This window comes from Narcine bancroftii, chromosome 3 (genome assembly GCF_036971445.1).
Source record: "Narcine bancroftii isolate sNarBan1 chromosome 3, sNarBan1.hap1, whole genome shotgun sequence".
Classification (NCBI taxonomy): domain Eukaryota; kingdom Metazoa; phylum Chordata; class Chondrichthyes; order Torpediniformes; family Narcinidae; genus Narcine; species Narcine bancroftii.
In genome coordinates, this window is record NC_091471.1 from 344,882,257 (window position 1) to 344,892,902 (window position 10,646).

Genomic DNA, 10,646 nt, shown 5'->3' on the forward strand with positions numbered 1-10,646 from the left:
TTCAGGACACAGGGATGTCAGTCTGGGAATGCTGCTGACTGGCACATTCCAGGATGCAGCAGTATGTGCTGAGGGACACACTGAGGCACATCATAAGGGTGCTATGGGGAAGGACCACAGACTAAAGTCCTCCTGTTACCGGCCATTGAGGGGGTGAATCTGAGGTGAAGACCCTCAACCAAGAGAGGGGGGAAGAACTGACAAGATGGCACAGTCGGGTAATGGTGAATTTAGAGAACAAATGTAACAATGTACATTGATGAGAATGTATAGATATAACTGACATTATGGGTGTAAAAAGACTTTGAATGGTTTTATTTATGAATAATTTATTGTGAATAAAGTATATTTTTGGTTTAAGATAAACCTGTTACACTCCCAGATTGGGTCAGACCACATTGCTTCAGGAGTGTCCCAAAAATAATGTGGTCCAAATTTTCCCATAACACTTTAGAAGGAACATAGTGTACATCACTGATTTGACCTGGAATTGGGCATGATTTATTGGCGCTCAGTTGGTTATCAGTGACAGAGCACGGTGAATTCCAAAGATCTGCAATCCAATATCTTGGATTATTTATTAAAATAAATAAGTATCTAACATAAGGTTTCAAAGCAAAATACAACAGATTCTAGATGTCTGAAACAACACAGAAAAAGACAGGAACACCCAGCAGGACAAACATTGTGGTGAGAGCAGACGAAACCGTCTCCTCTTCAATTTAAGATTCAGTTCTGGTTGCTAGTTGTGGGAAGCATTTCTCATCCTTCCTCTCATTTTTGATGATTGACCAAACGATATTTGGGCTGCTTTGCCACTTTCAGGTCCAGCCTTGGCTCGTCTTCTAATATCTGAGGTTCCAGTTTGCATGTATACACGATTGATGAAAACTCATCTATTCACTGTCACAAAAGAAGGGACAGTTGAGAGGGCAGAATGTTGATGTTTAGAACTGAGAGGAACTGTAGGTCCATGGCAAAAATCACTGGGACCAGAGAATGATACATCAGAACATTTGACCAATAAAAATGAACTTAAAAGCATACTTTTCACAGTTGTCTTGCGACCTTGTGATGCCATGTAGAATTCTGACTTTTAAAAAAAAGTATTTTCCACTTAAAAGACATTTTCTTTACAAAGAATGATGATATCACAAGTTTTAAAAAAAAACGCACTTATGTATTTCCCTTTTTGACCGTAAGATGTCCTGAAACTTTTTATACTTATGGTGGGAAAACACAGTTTATTATCTTTGTGGAATGCTTTAAGAATCAAAAGATTTGTTAGGCAGATAGAAAGATGGAGACCATTTAAAACTGACTCAGTCACTGAGACAATCTAAAATAACTGGTTTTCTCAGACTATTTTCCTTGCGAATAGAACATTACAGCACAGGACAGGCCTTTGGCCCACAATGTTGCGCTGACCGATATAAAGCTACTCCATGAACAATCTAACCCTTCCTTCCCTCACAGTTCATAGTCCATGTATCTTGTTAAAAAGGCAGAAATGTGTTATATGAGATTGAGAGACAAGATATTAGAATGTGTGGGGAGAGAATAGATGGAAGCTATCCTGAAAGTTAACTAAAATGTAATGGTAGAAAATTATAGAAAGTAATGGTAGACTGCTTGACTGGGGTTAGAAGGAGATGGAAAATGGATCTCACTCCCCCCCCCACCCCCCAATCGGTAGCATGACCTTCGCCATGAGGTCAGAATAATGTGGTTTGCAGAAAGTTATAAATTCAACAGTGATTAAAGCACAAGAAATGGAGAAACCAGAAAATAATACTTGAATAGTTTTTTTTCCCAACAATGAGAACCCAGAATGAAAATTTGAGAAGATGCAGATGAATTCACCTTCACCTGACTATTTGTTTTCCTTGGCTTACCCAGATTTATTTAGGTTGCACTATTTTATTTGCGTGTTTTTTCTTATCATTTTGCCTGGGATTCTTGTTTGTTCTGTATGGGACTCACTTTCATTGTTCAGCATTGATGAAAATGCAAGGTCATCCACTTCAGAGAAAAAAATATTAGATGGGACTATTATTTGAATGGTGAAAAATTGCTGCAGAGGGCCTTGGGGGTGCTTGCACATGAATCTCAAAAACTTTGTTTGCAGGTGCAGCAGGTAATCAAAAAGGCAAATGAGACACATAGGCCATCGTTGCTAGAAGAGTTATATTTAAGAGCAGGGGAGTTCTATGGCAAGTATACAGTGTTCTGGAGAACTATGTGAAGCACTGATCTTCTTACTTGAGAATGGATATACTGGCTTTGGAGAAAGTGCAGAGCAAGTTCACCTGGTTGATTCTGGAAATGAGGGAATTAGCTTATAAGGAGCTGGGACACCATGAATTGGAGGATGGGGAGGGGAGAACTTATTGACCTATGGAAAATTATGACAGGAATATATAAGCAGTGGCAGGAAGTTTATTTCCAGTGGCAGGTGAAATGAGAACCAGGGAACATAGCTTCAAGATGAAGAAGAGTAAATTTAAGAGGCTATGAGGAGGAACCATTGACTCCATGAAATTCGCTGTCCAATGAAGCAGGAGAGACTTCATTTAAGACATAGATGATAGATTTTTGAGTGATAAGGGAATTAAGGGTTATCGGGAATGGGTGGGTAAGTGGAGCTGTTCACAGCCAGATCAGCCATGATCTTATTGAAAAGCAGAGCAGACCCAATGGGCCAGATAACCTACTGATTTCTCCATGTTCTTGTGTTCTTAAAATCCAATACAGGTCAAATTCTACTTTTCTTCATTGACGATGAGTTGGCTGCTATATTTTTATTACCTCACTTCATCTTTAAATTTGAAATCACTTTTTTTTTGGTTTGCTTGCTTTCGTCACACTATCAATCCCTTTGACTTGATTTTTTTTCTCCCTTGTATTTTCTCTCCTGTTTTTTTTTTTCATTCTCGCTCTTCCACGTAAACTGCTTGATTTTACCCAGGCAACCTACATTACCGTTGTTTTCACTGCAGTAAAATGTACAGAATTAAATGCCTGCATTATGATCTCATCTCATTTCTTTAAATTAAAAGTTCACAGATTATTTCCAACTTGGACAAGGATCATTTAAGGAATTTTTTAACATGCATCTCAAAGTATTTATGTCTGTGGTCAGACACATGGAATGACAATTATTGTGTTTATATGTTAAAATATAACCTCCAGTGGCTAAATTTCTTGTGACAAGCTTCAGGTTCAGCATAAGTATTTAATTATATATGTTAGAAGCTTGCTTCTATTGAGTGTACATAATGAAACCAATCTTGACTGTTTAGGGGATTGTGTTAAACAAAGTTAATATGTATCTTCAGGAACACCAGCCTGTTCTATTTGGCAGAAATTATTGTCTCATATATTGGCATCAAATTTCATCCTTCTGTCTGACTTAAAATTGAAAAGATAGGAATGATATTCAAAGGTTTGTTGTGGATAATTGAAAAAAATATCAGGTTGCGACAAGCTCATATGACATTTGAACTTTGTTCCAGGCTTATAAATTTCAATTACAGAGATAAGATTAAGAAATGGATTGAGAATCAAACGTGCAGTGCTTTCTTGGAGATAATGTGATGAATTTAATGAAATTGATACATTAAACAGCAATATTCTCCCAACAGAAGTTCTACTTTTACTGTCAACACCATCATGAGAGAAGCAGAACAAGATGAGTCGTTTTGCGGAATGATTGAACTTCCATTTACAATTGAAGGGAAAAGTCCGAGACGTTGAAATCCAGTAGGTGGTTCGAAGATTATAACAACTTAGAGCAGCCAATAGTGTTCTGTTTTGGTGTGGCGGACCTCCCAGGGTGTACACTCAAGTTTCCTATCAACAGTTTAATCTATCCATCAAGTGCAAGTTTATTTTGTGAAGGCATCTGTGGATTGTTTTGTGGTGGAATGCCTCTGTCTTAATCACAGGTGACACTGATTATCTGAAATGTACAAGAATGAGCTTGAATTAATTGTGATAAATACTGGAAGCCATCAGGAATTTCCGACAGTGAAATGTGTTTTGTATAATAGTCAATAATGTCATGAAACTTTCTGGAGAGGAATATTTTAAACTGAAAACACTGCTGGTATGCAAATCAGTATATACTTTCCCACAGTTTCATATGGATTTACAGGTTAATTTTAGCTCAGGAAAAAAATGTTGAATTCTCAAGCTATTGTGACTGAAAAAGGAAGGACAGTGAGTAGTTTGACTTTATTGTGTTGCATCCTCAGTTTAATGTGCACTGATAGAAGTAAAAAGAAATGCTCGTGAAACTCAGCAGGTCAAACAGTGCACTTTATGTGACAAAGATAAAGATTTATAACCAATATTTCAGGCCTGAGCCCCTTCATCAAGGTTTGAGCAAAATGTAGGTAGGCTCCTAATCAAAATGGTGGGGGGGGGGAGGGGGAAAGGGGCACACAGTCTCACAGACAGAAGGTAGATAAGGGAAGGGGGGGTGACAATGTGAATGGAGAGGGAAGGGGGGGGAGAGAGCTGTAAGAAAAAGATAGAGGAATGGGGAAGAAGAGGGAGAACGGGGAGTGGGTTAGCAGAAATTGGAAAAGTTGATGTTAATGCTCTCCAGTTGGAAACTACTGGACTTCCAGCTGGCGACTACATGGAGTAGGAGGTGAGCTCCTGCTAACCTTTAACACTTTCCACCCTACAATCCAATTTTTCTTTACCAAAGCGATTAAATCTTAGTTCCATCATTTGCTATGACTACTGCTATCAAGAAAATATCCAAAAAATGATCCAAGGCAATGAAAAAAGGTAAAGAATTCAAAGAGGAAGCCATCCCCTTTTACCTTGGAAATGGCAATCAGAATGATGAAGATTCAATCCCAAGAAATAATGAAGAAACTAAATGAGAGCATGGAAAAGTGTTACGATGATATAAAGGAAAAGATGAACAATGTTTTAAGTGCAATTCCAGCCACTGAAGAATACCTGAGTGCTATGGAGACTTACCTGATCTCTATGAGCAACAGACTCGAGAGACTTGAAACTCCAAGATGAGAAAGGACATTCTTGCTCTTGAGGGAGTGCAGCGTAGGTTCACGAGGTTAATTCCCAGGATGGCGGCACTGTCATATTTTGAAAAATTGGAACGACTGGGCTTGTACACACTGGAATTTAGAAGAATGCGAGGGGATCTGACTGAAACAATATGAGATTATTATTAAGGGATTGGACACGTTAGAGGCAGGAAACATGTACCTGATGTTGGGGGAATCCAGAACCAGAGGTCACAGTTTAAGATTAAGGGGTAGGCCATTTAGAACGGAGTTGAGGATCTATGAAATGCTTTGCCTCAGAAGGCAGTGGAGGCCAATTCTCAGGATGCTTTTCAGAGTTCTTAAAGATAGCAGAGTTGAGGGATATGGGGAGAAGGTAGGAATGGGGTACTGATTATGGATGATCAGCCATGATCACAGTGAATGGCAGTATTGGCTCGAAGGGCAGATTGGCCTTCTCCTGCACTTACTGTCTATTATGAAGTTATCGCTGATGTAATAGCTGCCAGCAATAAAAGGTTAATGTCGCGCCTGGTCGAACTGGAGGGCCGGAGCAGATGTAACAACATTCATATCTTCGGAATAATGGAGGATATTGAGAAAGGTCAGTTGCCTGTACAATTTTTTAAACTAAATTACTTAGTGAAGTGTTTGAAATAGAACTGTTCGGTGCGGATCCTCTTGATCGAGCACATCTCTCACCGTTTACAAAGCCGTCGTCTGGAGGCCGCCCAAGGTCAGTGATCCTTTGTTTCCATTACGATCAGCAAAAAGGATGGGTCATTGAGAGGCCCGTCGAAAGAGAGACCTAACCTTTCGGGTCCAACACATCAGATTGGTTGACGACTTCTGTCATGAGGTGATGGAGATGTCGGTGCTTTTCACGAAAGGCTTGCTCAAAAGATGGTCAGGAGAGATTTTTAAATTCCGTGAAGGAAGCCTGCGGAACTTTGGCTTGTACTGCTTCAGCTTCTTCATCAGAGTTGGAATGAGTTAACTTTCTTTGTTGGAAGAACGTCGAGTTTATCATGAAACAGGGGGGGGGGGGGGGGGTTAGAGTTCATTGTGAACTATTACTTTGTGTTGGTAGTTTGAACCATTTTTGGGGGGGTGGTGTTTCTCGCTTCGACTTCTACTTCACTTTCAGATTAACTGCGAGTGTGGAATTTTTCCTTCTCGTTGTAATTTGAAATATTTAGTTTGTTAAATTAATCTATGTTGTCAGTTTTAGGGTCCTTTTTACCCTTTCCTTTCCAAATTGACAGACAATCTGATAATGAGGCATAGGTTGAGAATATGGGCACAATATAGAATATTTTTTGGATTCATTAGTTTTTCTCTTGCCAGTCCTATATATCTAACCATCTTTTTTTTTTTACCTTCTTCGTCAGATACAGGTTTCAAGGATTGATACAGACTTGCTATTAAAAGTTTTAAAGATCTTTTTATTTGAGATAACTTTGCTTCTGTTGAACAATTGACAGCAACATTTAAACTACCTAATAGTAATTTTTAAAAGATATTTAAATCAGACATTTCTTTCAGTCCAAGCTCTCTGATTTTCCATGAATCTCTGAAACAAACATTCTTAATTTATTTTTTGACTTTTAAACTTTCGGTCAGTATTAATTATTTATAATAATTTGGGGGACTTAAGAATAGCTTCACGAGTTAAGATCAAAAATGATTGGGAACTTGGTTTGAATTTACCACTGGCAGATGAGAATCGGGATATTGTTCTAAATTTGATTAATGAATCCTCTTTCTGTGCATGACATTGTTTGTTGCAGTTCAAAGAGTACATATATCTAAAGTTAAATTATTTCATTTCTATTCTGATATTGATCCATGATGTGATGTGTAAATACTTGAAGAACTTTTTCAAACTTTATCAGATTAGAACCATGCCCCGTAATTGCCTTATTTTGTTTTTCGCAAGAAGAGGAGATATTGACCATCTCAAAAGTGAATCTTTTCTTTTACCTCTCTAATAGCTGGATGGGCATTTTGATGAAATGGAAAAACAGCACTCAACCGACTCATACTTAATGGTATCAAGTCTTTTCCCAAGTTTAGAAAAAAAATCAGATATAATTTCATCAGACGTGGGACCCATTCATGGATTACTGTCATAATTTGAAGGATTAAGGTGTTTGGATACTCCTGATCAGTGTTGTCTGATTTCATATTTACATAATTCAAGGGGGGTTTGATTATATGGGGGGGGGGGTGTCTTTTCTCTTTCTTTTTTTTAGAGAGTTATTAGATAAATGTGAGTTTAATTGAAAATTACATAAGTTGACTATATTACAGAAGATAAAGTTAATATCTGAGAAGTATAAATTTCCTTTCTTTTTAAAGGAGAATTTTATTTATAACATGCCTTATTTTAAAAGAACACATATTATTGTCCCAGATTTTAAAAAAAACTTTCCTCCTTACTGGAGACTTATATTCTTTTGATTCTACTTTTCTTTCTCTTTTCAATATTATCTTTGATATATTATGAAGAATGTGTCAACTGTTAATTCAATCTAATCTTCGATTTAATATTTTGGATAAGATTAAGTTAACAAATGAATTATGGCTATGCATTTGATCTAAATTTTAAGTATGCTGTACATATGATATGATTTAGACCATTCACTAGATTAATATAAATTTTTTAAAATTAAACTCAATTAAGATATTTTAAAAAGAAAAGGAGACTGCTCAGAAGGAAAATTAGTGTTGCTCCTCCAATTTACAACTGGTCTTGGTTTGACAGTGCATGAGGCCATGGACAGACATGTCAGCATGGGAGTGGGGCGCAGAATGGAAATGGTTGGCCAAGGGGAGAACCCCGTCACTGATGTGGACAGAGCAAAGTTGCTCTGCGAATCTACTAGAACCTGATAATAGTTCCAGGTATTCCTCAGGTAAAGGTGAAGCAATGGATATTTATTTGCAGTGAAGCAGTCTCTCTCCAACTTCAGCAGTTGTTCATCTCATTGCAGTACAGTAGATGTAGGGTGCTTTTAAAAAAAATATTCTAGCCATCTAGCTAATCTGTATGACATAAAAAGAAAATTGTTTTTGATAACCTGGAGAATGCTCGGGTGCCCGCCTACATTTTGCTCGTACCTTGAAGGGCTCAATACTTAAATGTTGGTTATGTACCTTTATCTTTGCTATATAAAGTACACTGTTTGACCTGCTGAATTTCTCTAGCATTGTATTTTTACTTCAATCAATGTGCCTGCAGACGTTTGTGTTTTACTTCTGTCTGATATGATCATTTGCCTTTTGAATATTTTTGATACCCACTGTGAAAATCAGCCGAAGTAGCTACCAATGAGTCATGAAGCTGATTTTAAACACTGGAAAGACAGGAGTATTATCACTCACTCCATTTACTTTGTCCTCCCCCATAATTCAATTGGAACTTCCCTTTCTGGCAGTCAAAGTTTACCTGGACTGTACAGAAGAAATCAACAGTTACATCTCTGTGTCTTTGGGCCTGTTTCAGTCTGCTGCTTCTGTACTCCTGGTTTTGGGAGGGCCCTATGCAGATGGTTAATAATATTGGAATAATCTGCGACTAACTGTATCTCATCATTCCACAAGATTAGAATTAATTAAGTCATATTGCTTTAGAATGTGAAAATTATGCTCAGACAAAGCACAACATAAAATCAACTTTTTTAAAGAAGTGCTTTCATTCTAGTTTTCAATACAAGATTTCCCCATTACAAATGCAACTTGTCTGGGACTCCAGGTGGGGCATCAGACCATTGTAAACATCAACCTGCAGGAAAGAAAATCTTGCAGTAGCTATCTATGCATGCCAATTATAGTTCTGTGAGAAACTGTTTTTAAACATACTTGATAAAGCCTTGAAGAAGCTTGGCAGACTAGTCTGATTGAATTCTAACTAAAGTTTTAAGTGTTAGGCTAAAGAAATAAATGCCTAAAATCTTGAATCTTTTAAGTTGGAATGCCAATAACAAAATGTTAGATAAAACTGAAGTTTATCTGTTGTATTACAGATAAATGTCTGATCTGATCATCAACTTCTCCAGTTTCTGCTAACCTACTCTCCTTTCTCCCTTCCTTCTCTTCGCCATGTCTCCATCTCCTTCCCTCTCATTTCAACCTAGCCATCCCTCCTCCCCCTGCCTGCTGCTGTGCCCTCCCTCCCTCCTCCCCAACCCTCCCGCCCTTAACTTTTTTGTTCAGATGCCTGCAAACATTTTTCCATACCTTGATGAAGGATTCGTCCAAAAAGTCAGTTATGTACCTTTATCTTTGCTCTATAACTTAGACTGTTTGAAAGCTGAGTTTCTCCAGATTTATTTTTTTACTTCAAGCACGGTGTCAGCAGACTTTCGTGTTTGAGTATTGTCTGATCTGTCTGTTCTTAATCCCCTGCTCTACTCAATTTACACCTTTGACTGTGTAGCTCGGTACGACAATAACACCATCTATAAATTTACCAATGATACCATGGTAGTGGGACGTATAAAGAAAGGGGATGAGTCAGCGTACAGGAGGGAGATTGAAAGTGTGGCTGAATGATACACCAACAACAACCTTGCACTCAATGTCGCCAAAACTGCTGACTTCAGGAAAGGAAAGCCAGAGGTATACAATCCAGGGATCAATGGGGGATCAGAGATGGAGAGAGTGAGCACATTTAAGTTTTTGGGAGTCACTATCTAGGAGGACCTGTCCTGGACCTAACACACCAATGGCATCGTGAAGAAAGCACGTTAGTGACTCTACTTCCTCAGGAGTTTGTGGAGGTTTAGTATGACATCAGAAACCCTGGCAAATTTCTACAGATGTGTGGTGGAAAGTGTGCTGACCAGCTGCATCATGGTCTGGTATGGGGACCAAAAATACTCCTGAGCATAAAGCCCTCCAAAGGTAGTGGACATTACAGGTAAAATCCTCCCCACTACTGAGTACATTTACAGGGAACACTGCTGTCGGAGGGCAGCAGCAATCTTCAAAGACCTACCCAGTTCTTGCTGCTGCCATCAGGAAAGAGGTATAGTTGCCACAAGGTTCAGGAACAGATTCCTCAATGACAAACACAATCACGGACTAATTTTACTTGTGCACTTTATTAATTTTCTTTGCTCTCCCTGTATTGCACAGTTTGTTTACATTCGTTATCTCTTTACAGTTATTTTGATTGTTTACATGTTCACACTGGGTTTTTTTGCACGACCAAGTAGGGGTAATTCTGCTGCACCCACAGGAAAAAAAGAATCTCAGGGTTGTCTGTGATGTCATGTTTGTACTCTTAACAATAAATCTGAAATCTGTTCATTTGACTTTCAAGGCATGATCTGTATTGCTCATGTGAACTAATGCCCAAAGTTTTTGGGTAAGATTTACAGAGGACTTTTGTGCTTTTTTACTGCATTTTCTCTCCCACCATCCTCATACTGCATATGATGTGGCACATTTTGCCTCTCCTATGCTTTGTGACCCATTTTTTTATTGCCGCGTTGCCATAAAATAGATTAAGATTTTACTATTATATAATGGTTTAAGTTACTTTGCATCATCAGAGGAGATTAATGTGTAAATGAACCGAGCTTTGGACTTGTA

General features: G+C 38.2%; 1 long non-coding RNA gene across 16 annotated transcripts in view; it reads left to right on the plus strand.

Annotated features, from left to right (window-relative positions):
• LOC138759328 (uncharacterized) overlaps window positions 1–10,646 on the plus strand; it is a 189,310-nt gene that overhangs the window by 109,561 nt on the left and 69,103 nt on the right. For 9 of the 16 annotated variants that reach the window (XR_011354735.1, XR_011354733.1, XR_011354736.1 and 6 more), the window contains one exon: window positions 3,645–3,762. The exons of the other annotated variants lie outside the window; for them this stretch is intronic. This is a non-coding gene — a long non-coding RNA (uncharacterized lncRNA). The remainder of the gene's footprint in view (window positions 1–3,644; window positions 3,763–10,646) is intronic. 16 annotated transcript variants of the gene reach the window in all.